General features: G+C 38.6%; 1 protein-coding gene across 13 annotated transcripts in view; it reads right to left on the minus strand.

The window, feature by feature from the left end:
* LRRC4C (leucine rich repeat containing 4C) overlaps window positions 1-20457 on the minus strand; it is a 1196081-nt gene that overhangs the window by 118879 nt on the left and 1056745 nt on the right. The window lies entirely within an intron of this gene.

Raw genomic sequence — 20457 nt, forward strand, 5'->3', positions numbered from 1 at the left:
GAAGTGACCAGATCTTCATCAATCTTGGCATATCCTGACACCACCTAAGTCTCTAAGAAGACTCAATTCTGCCTTTTCCACAATTCCTTGACTTAATTCTCACCCAAGTCAAAGTGTCCTCTCCTTCCTCTGAACAATGTAATGGTCTGTTCGTTTCACTTGAAAAATCTTTTAATTTTCTTAACCTATTGTTACATATGTCACTACATTATTTACAAATTAATACCTTTTTTTTTCTCATCTATACTAGAAGCTCAAGACAGTAAAAGGCATAGCTTATACCTAAATACAATGTTCTGCTAAAGAGGCAGTTAATAAATAGTCACTGTGTAATTTCATTGCAAAGAGAGGCCCCCATGTGTTACAGATATACTAGTCAACGAGTAGGAGTTGACAGCCTACAACTTGTTATTTCTGATGCTTTATTCATTTAATCCTCAACTCCTAGGAGAAGAAAGAAAGAAAAAAAAAGGATGCAAAGCACAACATCTAACAGTAATACGATACTCATATTCTACTACCAAATATGCCACTAATTAGCTGTACCATGGGGCACCTGGGTGGCTCAGTCGTTAAGCGTCTGCCTTCGGCTCAGGTCATGATCCCACGGTCCTGGGATCGAGCCCCGCGTCCGGCTCCCTGCTCAGTGGGAAGCCTGCTTCTCCCTCTCCCTCTCCCCCTGCTTGTGTTCCCTCTCTCGTTGTGTCTCTCTCTGTAAAATAAATAAATAAAATCTTAAAAAAAAAATTAGCTGTGCCATTTTGGATTAGGGTGTCAATCTATTATTCAGTCTATGTCTCCATAATCCAATGGAATTGGCTGAAATGCTGCAAAAGATTCATTCTTTCAGATCTCTAAATATTACAAGAGTCAGCCAGGAACAAAATAAGAAAATTATTTTGTTTGGATTGTGTAATGGCGATATGGGGGTTGGAGGGAAGCCAAGCATTCTTGAGCATTATTGCTCCAAAATGTCCAGTTTTGGTATTATATCTCCTGGTAAGAAATCCACTACACAGTGCAACATCTCACTCTCTTTCTCTCTCTTTTTCTCCCCCACTTTCAAAACTGAAAACAAAGTTTCACCAATCAAACCTTGCAACATGTGGAACACTAACTTTTCTATTCTATCCTATCCTACCCCATCCCATCCTATCTGACTTTATTCTATTACATCTCATTTCAATCTATTTCATTACTTAAAACTGCAGATTCGTTGAACAATCATACTAATTTTGTCTTGTCACCTTCTCTGGCTGCATGAGTTCAGTCACATTGTTAATTTATTTGAAGGATTATTTTCCTCATTTGTAGAATATGGTAAGAATGCTCTATCTTTAAAGGGTTGTTTTGGTATTAAACAAAATACTACCACTAGCACTGTGCTTGGGGTTAGTGTTCAATATAGAAATATTATTTTTATAGATGTTATTATTTTACCTATTTTGATTATCATATTATTATCATTAATTCTACTTAAGGGTTTTTTGAGTTATGTTAGATTCTCATATCCATGACATGGATTGTTAAATTAGGAAATTCTGCACTTTTTAATCAATTGCTAGGGGGAAAAGAAAAAGAAAGAATAGAATTGGTCCATACCTTTCCAGACATCAAATACTCAATATTGTTTTGTTTTTGGTTAACTCTGGGGACTTTTGATTTACTATTTAATCTCCATGGTGATTAAGGGATGTGGAAAATGATAATACTGGCATTTCATTTAGATGTTTCCATGAGGTGACATATATGACAGATTCATTCTTCTAACTTAACTGTGATGAAAGTCATCTCATCTCCTATTAGTGGGAGAAATATGAACAGAAGCATGTGGTTTTCCTCACCCCTAATATTTGTACCAGAGGAAAGATATTAACTAAAAGAAACAAACATATCTTCTGGTTTTTTAACAATTCTAGTTTGAACATCAAATCACTGCTTACATAAGAGGCTATAAGCACAAGCCTTATATTTTTATTTCCATCTTTTTTAGATTATTGAAGGAGATCATTCTTTAATGACAAAATTCATGATTCAATGAAATTTCAAACTAAAATATAAACATTAGAAATAAAAGGTATATATGTGATATAGCATTTCTTCTAATATTTATACTCAAAGGAAGCAGAAAATAATTTGTTTACTATTCCTGTCATGACTTAATAGGAAACTGAGCATGTTCACACACAAAAGCAAAGAATAATACCAACTGCTCAGCAGGAGATAAAGTGGCATGATTTCCCCAGGTGGAGTTTATGGTTGTCTTTTAATCACTCAAGAGACTGAAAATTTTTCTTTTATTTAAACTAATCTTGCTTGCTTTCAACCTTACTCCACTGATCCTATAACTCCTTCCTCTTCTCTCTCTCTTTTTTTTACTAACTTAAATATGGACCTTTTTTAAATCACCTCCACGCCATCGGCATCAACATTTCAGAAGACATCTTCAGCGCAGCCACTGAGTGCACCACACTTGTTCCATTTTGTTAATAGAATGACTCTCAAACAACTTCATTATCTGCCCACAGCACTTAACATTTTCCTATTATAAAGCTACCCTTTGCAAAGTCTTCTCTGCGAACCAGAAGGGTGAGAATCTTGCTTCTAGTATCTCTCAAAACCCAGGACTGGTCTTCAGCCAAATCCCTATGTTTTCAGACCACGATGGGGGAAGTGAAAAGAACTAATATTGAGTGCCTATTACATATCAGACTACACATGCAAGATATTTAGTCTTCAAAACAGTCCTATGATATAGAAAATATTATACTCATTTACAAAAGATGATGGAAGCAAAAAAAAAAAAAATTACCACTTATCAAAAGTCACGTGATGGGTCAGTTGTTGAGGTGGGACTCCAGAGTCCACACTCGGATCCTGCACAGTACCACTGGTACTAAGGAAACAATCTGGTCCTTTTTTTTTTTTTTTTTTTTTTCCTGTCAGAGAGCTCTTTGCAGGCCTTAATATTCTGGGTTGTCCAGACATGGAGGCCATGTTAAATCTGAAACAGTTCTAAGCTGTTTAAAGCCCTTTCCCTGAGCTCCAGTTCTAGAAAGGTTTGGAAGACAGCAAGAATTAGCAGTCAGTTTGTAGACATACAACTGGGGGTCTGGAAATCTTCCTCCCACTAGTGGAAAATGATTTTAGGTTTCTTCTCTTAGGAAGATACCCCTTTACATACGAAGTTTAAATACACACACACACACACACACAAACACACACACACCCCAAAATAACAACAACAAATACCCTCTCACGCAGAGTTCTGTTAGTAACCTGACGTGTATAAAACCATCAATCGAAGTCTACCTCAGTGGTAACTGTGTACAGTAAAAGTTCTGTGGGAAGATTAGTTTCCTATGCTTTGTCCTCTTTGTACCCCTTCATAGAATGCTCTCTGCTTTCCCATCCTTCCTTAGCTAAACAAACCATTCTTCCTTCTTCTGGGCCAAGCCCCTATGTCACCTCATCCACAAAGCTTTTTTTTAACACCTCCTCACCCCCAGTTCTCTTTCTTTGGGTTTTCCCCAACACTTTATTCATGTCCTTAAAATAGTGCTTATCACAGTGCATTACATACTTCTCACCCTATTGACCAGGTTTTTCAACCTCAGCACTACTGATTTTGGGGGCATATAATTTATTTTTTTAATTGTGTTGTCCTGTGAATCGCAGGCAGGGTAGCAGGATTCCAGGTCTCCACCCACTGGAGGCCTGTAGCCTCTCTCCTTCAGTTGTGACAACCAAGTATGTCTGTGGATATTGTCAAGTTTCTCCTGAAGGGAGGGCAGTATTGCCCCCAGTTAACAACCTGCTTTAGATCATGGGGACCACATGAGCAGTGACTGTACTTTCTTTCATCCTCTGCACCCGGGAGTATCAGGCCCATAACAAATGGTTAATTAAAATCTGTTGGCTGGAATTAAATGACTCTCATTTCCCAATAACTACATACTGCATTATAAAATGGTCTAAATTCACACTTTGTTCAAAAGTGAAACAAACATGACTGCTAAATTAAACTCTGCATTCAAGGAAAGTGAGATCAAAAGCCACTGGATGTCAGAGTAGAAAAAATACTTTTCTGGCTCTATGTAAGAAATCCAAAAAAGCATATATGTATTACATATAGTTACGTGAAATATATTGTGTAGATGTGTGTGTATACACCCATAAACATCATAACCTTTCCTGGAAAACCACATTCAGGAAACCAAATAAAAGTAATCTGGTATCTCTAAATACATCATCCATAACGTGCTTTGTTCACTAAAATACGCAGTGAATTTCTATGGTTCCCCTCCCCCCGCACCTCAAAGACCCATTCATGAAAAAGTGATGCTTATTTTGAAATTTCAAAATTGGAGGGACTTGATTAAATAAAGAAGCACAGACAGTGTGATATTGCCTTTCTTCCTGATAAGATGTTCATCTCTTCCCAATTTAGTGTAGAACAATTTAAAGTCATCTGACTTTGCTTATTTCTGTAGACTAGTTTACCATTTATTTGGCCTGTAAAGCAGAACCACTGTGATCTTAATATCAGTTTGTGACGGAAGACTTTTTCTCACCTCAGAAGTGAACCGGCCCTGCACATCTTCCTTTATTTCCTGAACTGTGTTTTAATTAAAGTTCCAAAATGAGATAGATTTGTCTTTTCTCATAGTATCAAATCGATGAGAATATGTTACTCTCGCTGGTATACTGTAAGGAACAGTAGTATGTCTGGCAAGTTGGTGGTTTTTGCAAGAAAGAAATGCAAAAACAAGACCAGCCCCCCTCCCCCCGCCCAGGGCAGTCAGAAAGGAGGTCACTGGGCACCAATATGCATATCTCCTAGAAATTGTACACGACCATAATTTCAGGAGCTTCGTTTTATTGGTTGCCTCTCTTTGGTTGTAGATACATTGATTCTACTTTTCATTACCGTACTGTGAGACAGTGATTATTCTTGCTCCTATAAAGGGGAAGTGATTCAATACCAAGACAATTGAAAATTGCATGATGTCATTTAACTGCTCAGTAAGTGGAACAAAATTCACCCCCTGATTGCTCTCAGGTACAAACAGCAAGCCTCACACAGCACACAACAGTGCCTTCTGCAGCTCCCCCAAATAGCAGCCACATTCATATGCAAACTTACCATCCATCTCTGAAGTCCTCACTTCCTTACCCCCTGGACTGCCCTCAGCCCCAAGCCCCAAAGGCATGCAGAAAGGAAAGTAAAACTTATTGAAATGCAAAAGATTGTGCCACTGGTAGAAGAATTTGATTCTGAGGCGGAGGGGCTTATATACCTGAGATAAGAAACAAACGAAGAAAGAGCATGTTCACCTCCTCATTTTACACCAATGGGTCTCCTTTTCTCTGGTTTCAGTTTAAAGAACCAGGACGCCAACAAGTTGCTTTAACTTAAAAGAGCTTACATCTTGTGTTACACAGACTTTGCTCTTTAGAATGCTTTGACAAATGTCATTTTCTGCTCTTCTTGCTGCAGCATTTTTGTGCTGTGATAGACCAGAGGCCACATGCTCACCTGGGCCTCTATTTTCTGGATGCATCTTGGAGGGCCCCCTTTCAAGTTTAGTGTTAGAAGGTTTGTTTGGCATTTGGTCCCGCCTTTTTTTTTTTTAAGATTTTATTTATGAGACAGAGACACAGAGAGCACAAGCAGGGGGAGAGAGAGGGAGAGGGAGAAGCAGACTCCCCTCTGAGCTGGGAGCCCAACGTGGGACTCCATCCCAGGACCTGGAGATCACGACCTGAGCCGAAGGCTGACACTTAACCAACTAAGCCACCCAGGCACCCCATGGTTCAGTCTTTTAACTAGACATGAACTTAGTAGCTTCACTGAGCTTTAGTGAATCATTGATACTTATAGTCAACCTACTATTTTCTATATCTCTATTTGTCTATATTTATCTATCTATCTATCTATCTACCATCTATCTATTATGTATCTATCATCTATTTATCCACCCATCCATCCATTCATCCATCCACCCATCCTATTTTACAGAATCAGAAGACTCAAATATGAAATGTTACAGGTGTAAGCATCATGTAACCCACAAAATATTATTCACATCTAGCGACCAAGCAATTTTGTACAACACACACACACCCACACACACACACACACTCACTGAGTACCCCAGGGGACAGATGGCTTTCAAGACAAATGGATCTTACCACACACTTTAGAATTCCAAGTCAGTGCAGAAAAGAGTCCATTTTATTCTGATAGGGGTGTGAAAAGGTCAAGTATTGATTTAGCTTTCCAAGAGGAGACAAAAACTAAAAAGCCCTTTCTGAAAATATTTACTACATTTTGCTTTCATTCAGGGTTTCTGTGCAGAGCAGAGATGGTTTGAAACCCACAGGATGGCAAAGATAAAATGGCCCAGCTTATAAATGTGGGCTTAGGATCAATTTTATGACCTTTAATACACAAAATGGAAAACTCCTATATTGTTGCAGTAGAGAACATATGAGGAATGAAAGTAACGCAATCAAAAGCTTTATGTAATTCATATATTAAAATATATGGCATGTTTTATGTTTACTCATAAATAATGTTTTGTCAAAGCACTTTCATATAGACATATCACTGCAAAAAACATCAATACTTTCTTTTTGACAAATAGAAGACTGTAGACTCATCTTCACAGACTTTAACTGCCTCTTTGCTACTAAATGAAGTGTTTGCACAAACACTTTAATGATATCTGGTGAAATTTTAGTAATGTCTGTGACGGGAGAGAAAATAATTTTGTATCAGAAGAAATTTCACCTAATCCTCATATGAATAAAATGTTATTTGGCATTTATGCAGACAGTTGCAATGCCTAAATATTTTTATTGTGGTTGCAAACGCATTTGTACTTAACTCCAAAGTTATCATTCACCTAGATTCTCAATCTATACTTTTATGTTCAAATATCTAAGGCCACTTCTGGACTAGGAAATTCAACAGGAGTTGTAAAAGATTTTACTCTCTGGAATATGTTTGACTTTATAATGGTATTATTGGAAACCAGAGGTATTCCGGAACACTACCAAAAACAATCTCCTATTGTTTGTTTGCTGGTGTACTTGGTGTTTTTGACTAAATATCAACCAAAAGGGCAGGTTGGTATGCAAAGCTGGTGTAGAATCAGGTAAATCTTGTTTTGCTTCCTCGGTATTTCTAGCTGAGGGACCTAAGACATGTTACTTAATCTCTGTCTCAGTTATCTATAAAATGAGAATAACAGTAACTATCCCCAAAATACTCATGATGATCAAATCAGATTACCAAAGTAAATGACTTCCTTTGTTGCCCTGTTCTTACTTCTCTTCAAAGTATTAGGGTGAACATGGTTTGTTCTTGGTAAGGGAGGTGATGAAAATAAACTGATTTATGGATTCTTAAAACCTATCCCTGAAGATACACTATAGTCCAGTAGCTACCCATTGCCTTGGGTTCAAATTCAGCTGAGGGACCTTGTGTGAGTCATTTAACCGTTCTCGGCCTCAGATTTCTCCATTTCAAAATGGGAAAACATTGAGATATTTTATTGTGTTGTTTTTAGAATGAAGTGAGTTAAAACCTATAAAATGCTTAACACATTACAGTATTATTTTGAGGTACTTTTTCCATTAAAATGATGTTACTCCCACTATATAATTTGTTATAGTAATCAATCATGCCCTTTCCCCCTGGTGTTAATCTTGAAAGCAGAATATCACACTGTGAAATGAATTCAATCTCTCTTTATCTAATCTCTAAGGTAGATAGAGAAAATAGCTATCTAGTGAGCAAGCTTAATTCCAGGGGCAAATCTTTTCTGATCTTCCCTGTCTCTTTACAGGTGACAGCTGGGTCATGGTTGTGTTACCAATATGAGTGCCAGTGCTTCCAGTCCCCAAACTGGCAGAGCCCCATACTGCCAAACAAAGCCCCAAACTGCCAAGAACAAATCTTCATAAAGATAAAAAGTTATCCTAACTCTTACTGAAAGGACAATAGGATCACTCTTATCAGACCTGTACAATGATGTTAGTTGCTTACACTTTAGTTAAAATGAGGATTTGAAACCTGACTTTGACAGATGTTAGAGAAGGGCACAAGGGCACTGAAGGTCTGAATGAAGCAGAGTAATGCCATGAATTGGGAATAATCAGAATGGAAATGTTTGGAGAGGAAGGCTTGAGCAATCTGCCACTCTTTTCTTTTCTTTTCTTTTCTTTTCTTTTCTTTTCTTTTCTTTTCTTTTCTTTTCTTTTCTTTCTTTCTCTCTCTCTCTTTCTCTCTTTCTAAGATTTTATTTATTTGACACACAGAGAGAGAGAGTGCACACAAGTGGGGGAACAGGAGAGGGAGAAGTAGGCTCCCGGCTGAGCAGGAGCCGGATGTGGGGCTCGATCCTAGGACCCTGAGATCATGACCTGAGCTGAAGGCAAATGCTTAACTGACTGAGCCACCCAAGCACCCCATTTTTTTTTTTAAGATTTATTTATTTGAGAGAGAAAGCGCACACAGCAGGGAGGGGCAGAGGGAGAGAATCAGAGAATCTCAGGGAGACTCTCATCTATTTTACTTCTAGAAAAGCTCAAAAGCTCTCACTCAGAGTCCATTTATTCATTCCTTAGACATAATTCTAATATTCTTGAATACGTAAGTTTCAAGTACTACCACCGGTTGACTTCAGCTCTGAGATATAGGATTGTTTTAGTTATGTTGGATTGGTGTGGATCCACTCACACATTCTGGAGAGCCAAATCTGAGAACTAACAATAGAGAATTGTTAGGAAAGCTATCTGGGTATCTAGAGAGCAGGGTAAATTTGTAATTAGGGCAGAAAACAATCTGATTCATGGAGGTGGGAGGAGGGCAAATGATCCCAGCTCTCGAATAATATAATTGTGATTTCAAAGCTAAGATCACCACCAATAATTAGAGTCACACTGAACAAATTACTTAATGTCTAAGCCTCCATTTTCTATTCCTGGAACTGGAGGTAATGATAAAAGTCCTACAGGGTTGTGAGGAGTGTTTGGAAGGAATTACGTAGAGAACATCATGGTAGAGTGCATGGCGTAGTTCCCTTTACTTCCTTCACTGTCCTACACATGATCCAAATATAGGACCCTGGCTTCTGCAAACCTTGACGTGCTCAGCACAAAGCTGTGCCTGGAAAAGAGCAGACACTCTTAATTACGTGAATGTATGCATGAATGAATCAATGAATGAAGAAGCAAATAAAGAAATGTATAAATCAACCCATCAATTACACAACCACAGGAAGATACGATAGCCCTTCATCATATCTTCTCTTACTAAACACAAAATGGTGAAGTACTCACGACTGCAGATGGAGAATCTTTCTTATCTTTACAGCCAGCATCTTAATTTAGTAGGCACAAAGATATCAGGCTGAGAAATGTGCTCCTAGGTACTCGGGCAGAAAGCAGGAAGTCATTTTCTTTAGACCAGTGCTTTCGCCTCAGCCACAGTTACTCATTCTCTTTTACAAGGAGGAATTCATTTATGTCTTCGGGAGACAGATGTATCAAGCCATTGGGTGTTTCTGCCAATCACCTCCTGCCAAAGCCCTGATGTTTTATTTCATTAGTGCAGGCACTTTCCATTAATTTGGATACTGTTTAAGAGTGTGAGTTCCAAAGCACATTGTTTTTTGGCTTTTCTTTTTTGAAGGACTATTTAATACATTACTGCAATGAATTGACCCCTTGCCAAGAAAAAAGCAGTGGCCGCCCAGTCCTAATCAGTTTCTGACAATAGGATCCTAAGTTTGGCTCAATGATACGTTTATTGTGCTCCACCTGGAATTGACAGAAACAAATCAGAAGAATGCTATTGGCCGCATAATAAAGACTAAACAAAACACATCTCGCAGTGTTTTCCTTCCTTTCTTTCCTCCTTTATTTCTTTCATAAAAATAAGAACGTAAGAGTATTCTACTATATGCCAAATGTAATAGATACTGCTGATGCCAAAACACATGTATTCATATCCCCATTCTTTCTAGTTTCCTAAGTAAACTCTCCTCCATGCAGCTCTCTAGGCAACCTCAAAGAGTGGGTCTTGACTCATCTGAAACAATCATGGTTGTTTTATTTCCTGTGCTAGCAACTGGTTTGTGCATACAATAAAGAAATGTAGGCTTAGTGGAGATTTGGGGGACAGTTTTCCTTACTCTTAAAAGACTCAAGAAAGACATAAACTCTTCTGTCCTGGATATCCTGTTTGGATATGATGCCGATGACTGCTGTAATCTCTTGTGACCATGGGGGGCGGGGGGGTGGGCGTGTGTGACTGAAGACAAAGGTGACAAGCAGACAAAAGCAGAGCAAAATGATGGAAAGATGTTTGTCCTTGATGCTGCTAGTGAACCGCTGAGATAAACCAGAAGCTGTCTTCCTCTGTATGTCCTGTGCTATGTGAAAATAAATTTTCTTACTTTAAAAGCCGGTAGAGACAACTATTATTAAAGCCTACACCAGGTCATGGTAGAACATCAACAGAGGATATGATTCTGTAATACCCTTAGCCCTTCAAGAATTCTGGAATTACCAAGTGAGTTGCTCTGTATCATTAAATATTACAGTAATGTGCCTGTCTCCTAAAAATAGCAAAATTGAGCATTGTGATTCATTTGTCTCATGCTTCACAGTTCCTATGTAAATCTTTCATCTCCACCTGCAATTAGAGTGAGGGGGGTCTTTTATAGTGATGCACCTCACTGTCTGGTCCTCAAGCTTGGATGTGGACCCAATCTAAATGCTCAAATATGTGTATGAACTTGCTTCACCCATAGCTGGGAGTTTTGAAAATAAAAATCCACCTCAAAAACAATTTCTGTCTAAACTCCCCAATTCTTCCAACTAATGTTTGTTTCTCAATTTTCTCGTAGGCATTTGGGGAGTGATAATGATTTGAACTAGCCAGTTGCAACAATGTGTATATGTACATGGCACTAATGTATCTAATTAATTTCATGTGTGTAGCCTTTTTTCACCAACTAGAATTTAAGATCCCTAGAAACAATTCCTATATTTTCATTATATCACTTGCAGGCTCTAGAACAAAGCTACTTATAGAGAAAATGAGCAAGCATATTTCATGACCAGTCAAGTTACCACATAGGGGAAACAACAGAAACCTTAGCACCTTTTCCCTTCTACCATGTATGTTTAAACTTAGTCTTTATTACGCCTCCAAGTACATTTGACTGTAACCTAAATCTGGTCTGAGTAGGAAGACAGAAAAATTCTGCATTCTTCTAAGTTGCTTACCATGTGCCAGGCACTGTTATATCCACGAACTTCTTTAATCATTGTAATGACTCTATTTCATCCTATTGTTGCCCTGATTTCGCAAATGAGGTACCCAAAATACAGAAAGTACAGTGACTTGCCCAAGGTCTCACAGCTTACCAGAGCCAGAACTTAGGGAAGCAGGTTGCATCGCAGTCTTCACTCTAAACATATACCCATCACACAAAGATGTCCTGTTCTCCATAGGTAACGGAACTACAGAAATAAAAGGAATACTTGTGCAAAGAGCTTTCCTGAGAGATGACAGGGATGAGTATCAAGCACTACCATTCATATAACCAAATTATCATTGAAAATAACATATAGGAATAGAACAGCCCACTAATATGCAACCATTGACATTCATCACCTTTCTTCTCTCCACATCATTATTTTTAAAATTAATTTTGCCTCTTTCTAGAAGATAACCAGAAAAAATACAAAATGCATGCATACATAAAATGACTAACAAAATACATAGAGGAAGAGATTATTTAAAAATAATAGTCAATTTAAAAAGAAAGAAAAAGAGGGGTGCCTGGATGGCTCAGTCATTAAGCGTCTGCCTTTGGCTCAGGTTATGATCTCAGGGTCCTGGGATCGAGCCCCACATCGGGCTTCCTGCTCTGCCAAGAGCCTGCTTCTCCCTCTCCCGCTCCCCCTGTTTGTATTCCCTCTCTAGCTGTCTCTCTCTCTGTGTCAAATAAATAAAATCTTAAAAAAAAAAAAAAGAGAGAGAGACACTGAAGGTTATTGGTAAAAGAGACCAACAAATTAAAGTTCACCAGGATTTTTCTCGCTTTCATAATACAGTGCCTCCAAAATAGGTAGGTTAGGGTTAGGTTTCATCAGAAGAAAAGGCCATTTGTTGTGGTTGATATGTTTTCCAGTGTTCAGGAAAAGGCAGCATAAGGCATTCTTCAGTGAGGCAGCAAAGGTGCGTGCCTTTATTGAAAGACCATAGAAACCACTTTCATCTTGCCAACCCAACATTTAGCAAAGTTATACATCTGGAGGATAGAAATAAGTTTCAAAAGTTATGAGATATGGAAAGGGCATGATACTAATAGTCAGGTTCAACTATGGGAAATATATCTGTAACACAGAGACCATCACCACATAGTACTAGAAACAAAAATTTCATGCAGTGATAAAGCTAAAGAAAAGGGCTTTTTTGGTCAGGCATTGAAATCTCCAACATATGCTCAATGGATCCAGCCACTCAAACCCCCCCTAGAAAAACAAAGCAAAACAAAACCCAGATACTCTATAGCTCTCTGAATAAGGTAGAATCTTAATAATATTGATGTATTGACTGCACCTAATTACTAGTCACTACAATATTAGTTTCTGAGGCAGAGAGGAAATACAGTAATTAAGAAAAGCACAAGTTCTGTGCCTATCTGAATTTCACACTGCTGTGAACATGGGATCAGTGATTTTAAACAGATTTCGTAAAAGTTGCCTATAAAAATGAAGATAAAACTGGCAGGTTATGTTGAGGGATAAAGAAGCTAATACATCACAGTAGAAACTGCTCATTGTTTCCTCCTATGCATTTTCCTCCTCTTCCTTTTGGTACCCCTGGAGCAGGGATGCTCTGTTGCCCAACTTCAAGGGCCACCATTCACATAAACATTCACCTGCAGGAATGTTTCCTACTTTTAGCAGAGCACACAGCTGCCCAGCAGGAGTCTAGCTTCTCTTTCCTCCATGGCAGGAAAGTCTGTTCGTGTAGCTGCGTTCTGAATGACAGAATGTGAGTCTAAATGATGTATACTGCTTCAGGGTCACATTTGTAAATGAAACTGCGTCCTCAAGTCTGGGAGGTGGGTGTGGTTTTGGAGAGCCAACACCATGTGGAAGAACACCAAACCAGACGGGACTGGGAACAACCACAAAGAGGGAACCCGGGTCACAAGAGGATGCTGTGTAGAAGCTCACCACCACTGCCTTGTCCACCCACCTCTGTTTTATCAACGTGAGAGAAAAATGAAATCCAGATCTTGCTTGATTCCTCGTCCTTTAGGTCTCTGTATAATAACAGCTGCGGCTGGTTCATATTTAATACTTATGTGTAAAGAACTTAGAACTGTGCTTGGCCCATAGTAAGCTCTCATTAAATGTTAGTTTCCAACTCAGGAAGTGAAAGAGCCAGTATTTGAAAACAGAGAGCACTGTGTGCCTCCAAAGCCTATGTTCTTTCCTTTCCGGGAGAGAACCTGCCTCCAGTGCACAGAGGCTGAAAAGGCAGAGTTATTTGCTAGAAGCATGTCAGTTGCCAACACTTTAAAATCCCTTATAGTTGAAGCATTTTTTTCCCTCCACATTCCCCAATTTTTTTTTTATTTTTTAAGATTTTATTTATTTATTCGACAGAGAGAGACAGCAAGAGAGGGAACACAAGCAGGGGCAGAGGGAGAGGGAGAAGCAGGCTTCCCCGCAGAGCAGGGAGCCCGATGCGGGGCTCGATCCCAGGACCCTGGGATCATGACCTGAGCCGAAGGCAGACGCTTAACGACTGAGCCACCCAGGTGCCCCCACATTCCCCAATTTTTAATGCTATTCTCAATTTAAAATCATGATTTAAAAAAATGGTAAAAAAAATGATATTGAATTTAACTTGGAGAATAACTTTAAATTCTTTAACACTTGTATTTCTCTCTCTTTCACCTTAGTCACCCCATAAAACATATGCAGGGAGAAAAATAAGCGTCAAAAAAAGAACTATACACATATTCTTCAGACTGAATTCTCTGTTAGATACAAAGGATTTGCATCCTTTGGACCATAAAAGGTGTTTTGTTTTTGTTGTTGTTTGTTTGTTTTGTTGTTTTCTTCACCGATGAATATATGTAGGCTCTCCTTGAAGAGCCAAGTCTGCAACCAGATTTGGATGGGAATTCCTATGCCATCATTCTTTCTCTCCTTTCAGCTCTTACCTTGGGCAAAACTGCCAAGAAGAGGAATTTTGGCTTCAGGATAAATCGTGCTTGCTGTTTGAGAGCCTGTTCTCATTTCCCATCCATTCCAGGGAAAGAGTGGGGGGTACTTCCCACATCATCTTCCAGATAACCAGCTGTCTCTGTCTGCCCACCTCTGGAAATCCACAGATTTGAAACATACACAGACCATCCGTTTCTACATATATGGTGTGACTAATAGGCTACTTCAGGGAAACAGAGAAACACATTGTCCCAGATTGCTTTACAACACTGAATTAAATAGCTGAAGGTCAGGGTCTCATGCCACACATTTAAAGGGCAGTCCAAGTGGTTTTTGTTCTGGGAGCAACTGGGAAATCTGTTGTTTTGAAGGCAAGATAGATTTAAAATAAAGCCTTCTATTCTTCTGCTCACTCCCCCTCCCATCTCCAGCACAATTAATGCTTCCTCCTTCCATTTTCCCATAGCACTTTGTGCAACATTCCATTGACATCTCTTCCATAGTGCTATAAATATCCACTCCCATGTCTTTTTCCCTGAGAAGGCTCTGTAGGTCTGTCTTTCATTATCCTCTTGGCATGATTGATCTCATTACTTTGCCCTTTTACTTTGCCTCATGCATTTCCTGTTCATGCTTTCCAGTGTCATTTTATTATTGCAGCTGTTGAAGTACTTTAAATGTGCTTTGAAAATATACATAATGTCAGGAAACTTACTTTTCAAAGTGAACAACACAGATTTAGACACTTAAAAAGGGCTTCAATTTTGCCCTGCTTCCTGAATCCGCCATAGTCTAAATTTTTCGTTATCTCCTTTTGCAACCCCAAAGTGTCTCAAATTAAAAACCACACTTCGGGTGCCTGGGTGGCTCAGTCGTTAAGCGTCTGCCTTCGGCTCAGGTCATGATCCCAGGGTCCTGGGATAGAGTCCCACATCGGGCTCCCTGCTCGGCGGGAAGCCTGCTTCTCCCTCTCCCACTCCCGCTGCTTGTGTTCCTGCTCTCGCTATCTCTGTCTCTGTCAAATAAATAAATAAAATCTTTAAAAAAAAATAAAAAATAAAAAATAAAAATAAAAACCACACTTCAACTGAAGTCACAACCAATGAAGAAGATTAAATCGTTCTCTTTTCTGGAGGATGGATGCAGCAGGTTTCAAATATTTCAGCAAAACTCAACTCCTAACAGCACTAACGGTGCCACTTGGCACTAATGCATTGTCAGGAATTAAATCTGAACAGTAGAGTTAGGAGCAAGGAAAAAAAAAAAAAAACCAACATATCAATAAAATTCAGCTCAGGCAGACAAGTATGTGGTCGGCATTCAATGGAGGGATTATATGCATACATAAATAAACCGTTAAAATCCTCCTGCTAGGAGTCTGCTTAATTCATGGTGATTTGAGTTGCTGCAGGGGCAATGGCAAATCTAAACATAATTTGTTTGTTTGCAGGATGAGAAGGAAGAATTTGACAGATTTTAAATATATACAGATAGTCCATTTCTACATTTTTAGAACGGTTAATAGGAAATTTCAGTAAAAATGTGGAGCATATTTCCCAACTTTGTAAAAAAAAAAGAAAAAATTAAACTGCTTCAGTCAGGTCCTAGTCCACGGCACCATCTAAATAAATCCTTTGGCAAGTCTATCATGTATTATACTGAATATTTATGGTATTTATAGTATAGTATTTATAGTATTTTAGTATTACTAAAAGTACAATGAATGGGAAAGGAAGGAACACAACATTTATTGGATCCTGGGCATAGGTATCTTATGAAATCTTTACAATGACTCTCTAAGGCAGGTTTATTAACCCCATTTAAAGATGAAAAAAACTAAAAAGGATTCATATCTTTCCCAACAGAATATAGTTGGTAAATAAGAAAGGAGACAGGATTCAGCCCAAGATTGCTTTGGCTTTAATATCTATGTTCTTTCCATCATCTTAGACTAGTTGACATAAAATTCATTTCAGAATGTTATTTCAGAGCATGAACCACTTCCTTTCTGTCCGACACACACACACACGCATGCACGCACGCACACACACATCACTCTTACTCTTCTCCCTGTCAAGGGACAGATTAAGTTTTACTTTCATCTTAAAACCTTCCCTTTTTTGACTGTCAATGGCATATACTGCTTTTATTACACAATTCTGTTGTTGGGAACATACCGTCATTGAGGGATTAGGTAACTAGTTCTTAGAACTAGTTTTGTGTCCTTAGATAGGATATAATAATTCTCAACCTAAGGAATATGTCAAGCTTCACTTGCATGCTCAATGGCATGCATCATAATCTTGGCTCCCAATCAGTGTTTAATCAAAGGTTAATAATTTACTGAGTTATAACTGAATTAGATAATATTAATGAGCGGCACTTTATTCCACACATTAGAGCTTTCAATGTAGTTGAGTACAAATATGTTTTATATGAAGTTATTGTGTTTAAATGAGGTGCTTAACGGGACCTTGTGGGGGCTCTTTTGTATAAAACTAATCATCATACCTTAAGGTATAATATGTTCAAGTGTTAAGTTTGTTTCAAATGGGAGTAGAACTATACACTGAAAAGAAAGTAGGGAAATATAAAATGAAGTTCAATGAAACTAATGTTAGGTTTGAATACTGGGAAGTGTGATAGACTCCCTGCCATCTCTAGGAACATATTTAACTTTCTATAATCATTGGCTTTCTGTTTCATAAACTCCTTACTTCAAACCTTCATTGCTTTCCCTGCTCCTATTCCATCTGGAGATGAAATTGTATAGGGACAGCAAGTCAATACAAGAAAGAGGAATTCAATCTTTTAAAAGAATGGCATGGAGCTTCCTAGTAAGCAAAGGATATTGTACCATTGTATCACCAAATTTCCATACAGTATAGGAAAGAGCAAGGATACCTTTGTGGGAGAGAATGGAATATTTTATCCTAAACCGTATCCTACTAAATGCTGGGTCCTTTAAACACAAACAGTGCTTTCTACTTGGTTGGTGACTTATCAAAGCACCTAGTACCTGCCTTTTTATAAGGGGAAACTAATATCATTATCTATTACAGCCAAAGATACTTCAGAGTGAGATCCAAGAGGGTCATGGTTCATGTTGTCTCACAGACTTTCTCTTTAAGAAAATTTGGAAAAAATCATGATGCTTCCCAAATTGAGCACAAAGCAAACTGCTTTGTGATTCTGAGTTTATATTAGGGAAATGCCATATACAGTTTTATATTTTTTATGATTTTATGTAGAGCTCTAAAATTCATCATGAAATTGTATCGTTCGGAACAGCATTATATATTTAAAAGAAGAAAAGATGGGGAAACATTGAAAACATAAATAAGCATTCTTTAGGAAAACCCCATCATTTTCAGAGACTGGATTAGTATTTATATAACATCAAACTGTGGCATTGGCAAGGAGATCAGTAAGAAAATAAAATGGGTTTAAAAATACGGCTTGTAACACATGACATTTTGGGACCCATATGGAGAATCTATTTAGAACCATGATCATCAACACAGGCGATATGTGCTTCAGGATCACTCATGGAATGATCCAAAAGGAAACATGCTCATACACAGGACCCATCCCCAGAGAGTCTGAATCAGCAGGTAAAGCTCTGGTAGGAACCACCTGACATTTCCTCAGGAGATCCTGATGCACAGGAGGGATTGAGAACTATGGGTCTAGAGACTCTAGGCAGAATCACTTAAGTATCTTCCTTTACCAAGCCCTGTTGTTTTCAACCCTTTTTAAAGTTGTTTTGAATTCTGTACCTTTCAGCTTTCACCTTCTGAAGGATGAAGCTAATATTGGTACTTAAAGGCTCTGTGTTTTAGATAGAACCTTAGCTTACAGGTCTCAAATAGGATTATTGTGAATTTATTTAAAATCTACAGCTGATGTTGTTATCTTAGAGAGTTTTCAGTCTCATCCCAGCTGTCCCCCTCCATGCTAGAAACGTGCTATTTCTCATAATGAGAAGTAATAGCAGTGATGCTCAGCAGTGAAGTCAGTATAAAATGTCTCTTTAGCCTAAAAAGTCTTCCACTAAAAAGAATGTGTTGGGGGGCACCTGTGTGGCTCAGTCCTAAAGCATCTGCCTTCAGCTCAGGTCATGATCCCTGCATCCTGGGATTGAGTCCCACATGGGGCTCCTTGCTCAGCGGGGAGCCTGCTTCTCCATCTGCCTGCCCCTCGCCCTGCTTGTGCTCGCTTACTCTCTCTGACAAATAAATAAATAAAACCTTTTAAAAAAAGGTGTTGAAAATAAATACCATAAAGAATAATAGTAGTTAACATTTATTGAATCCTTACTATGTGCCAAATAGTCTGCTAGGTGCATGCTCTTTTTAATTTAATGATAACAGAATGGATATTATTCTTATCCCTATTTACAGTGACTGTTATTACGCTTATTTGCTATTATCTCTATTTATGGTGAGGAAAGCAATATTTAGGAAATCTAGTTCTAAAGGATAGAAGTGATAACATGTGATGATGACTAAATCTGAAGTCTATCTTGCTTCAAACTTGCTCTTCAGTATCCCATCGTACCACTCTAAATGGATTATCGCCACTACTCTACAACACTGGCAAAATCAGACTAACAAAATCCCACCATTTCTCCTTTATTTAATCTGAGATCTGTTTCACTAAATGCTACACAACACGGGCAAACCTCAGGTACTACCTACAGGTTCAATTCAAGACCATGGCAATAAGGCAAATATCACAATAAAGCAAGTCAAATGAATTTTTTGGTTTCCTAGTACATATAAAAATTATATTTAAATATAAATATAATACAGTATAATATACTGTAGTCTAGTCAGTGTGCACTAGTATTATGTCTACAAAGCAATGTACATACCTTCATTAAAAAATACTTGATCGCTAAAAATGCTACCCATCACCTGGGCTCTCAGAAAGTCATAATCTTTTTGCTGGTGAGGGTCTTGCCTGATGTCGACGGCTGCTGACTGATCAGTGTGGTGGGTGCTGAAGGTTGGGGTGGCTGTGGCAATTTCTTAACATAACAGTGGAATTTGCTGCATCGACAGACACTTCCTTTCACAAATGTTTTCTCTGTACCATGTGATACTGTTTGATAGCATTTTACCCACAGTAGAACCTTTACAAAATTGGAGTGAATCCTCTCATACCCTGCTGTTGCCTTATCAGCTAAGTTTATGTAATACACTAAGTCCTTTGTTGTCCTTTTGACAATCTTCACAGCATCTTTACCAGGAGTAAATTCCATCTCAAGAAACCACTTTCTCTGCTCCCCCCGTAAGAAGCAACTCCTCATCCATTCAAGTTTTATCATGAGATTGCAGTAATCCTGTCACATCTTCAGGCTCCACTTCTAATTCTAGTTCCTTTGCTATTTCCAACACATCTGCCGCGACTTCCTCCACTGAAATCTTGAACCTTCAATTTGTAAAAAACTGAGTATCTGTGAAGCACAATGAAGTGAAGTGCCAGAAAATGAGGTATGCTTATAAATAGCAAAGTTGTACATATATTGAATAGGCTATTGCTAAATAGCCAGGGGTTTGTGTACTCCAAGGGAGCTCGATGTCTTAGCCCTGCCCCCCTCCAGGAGTAAAAGATCCTTGCATAGCAAGTTTTAGAAACCCAAATGGGGGTCTGAGGTAGTCCTTTTATACTCGAGGCAGACCCTGAAACATCTGGCTAATAAATTCCCTTTTAGAACTTAGAATTCCCTCTCAGAATCTGTATCTCCTGAAAGAAGTGCAGAATGGAAGGAGGTTGTAGGACCCAAGACATATGAAACTAACCCACATGTGGGGCATCTAGGGCTCATCCAATGATTCTCCTGAAAGAGCAACTCTTGTGCCCTCCACCTACCAATCTGGAGGACAACCAAGCTGATGTTCAGGCTTGCTGGAGGTGATGATGACAGAATGCATTCCTTTAGATGTGTGCATAGATCAGATCATTCCTTATGTTTTGGCCTCCATGGCTCTACTGTGCAGTTAAGGAAACAGTGCACAGTCATTGTGTCACTTCGCTATGGCCACCATAACAAAATACCCCAGAATGGGCAGCTTTAACAACAGAAATGTATTTCCTCACAGTTCTGGGGGCTAGAAGTCCAAAATCAAGGTGGCTATGGGTTTGGCTTCTTTGGGACCTTTCTCCTTAACTGGCAGATGG

Source organism: Phoca vitulina, unplaced genomic scaffold, assembly GCF_004348235.1.
Source record: "Phoca vitulina isolate PV1807 unplaced genomic scaffold, GSC_HSeal_1.0 scaffold16, whole genome shotgun sequence".
NCBI classification, from domain to species: Eukaryota; Metazoa; Chordata; class Mammalia; order Carnivora; family Phocidae; genus Phoca; species Phoca vitulina.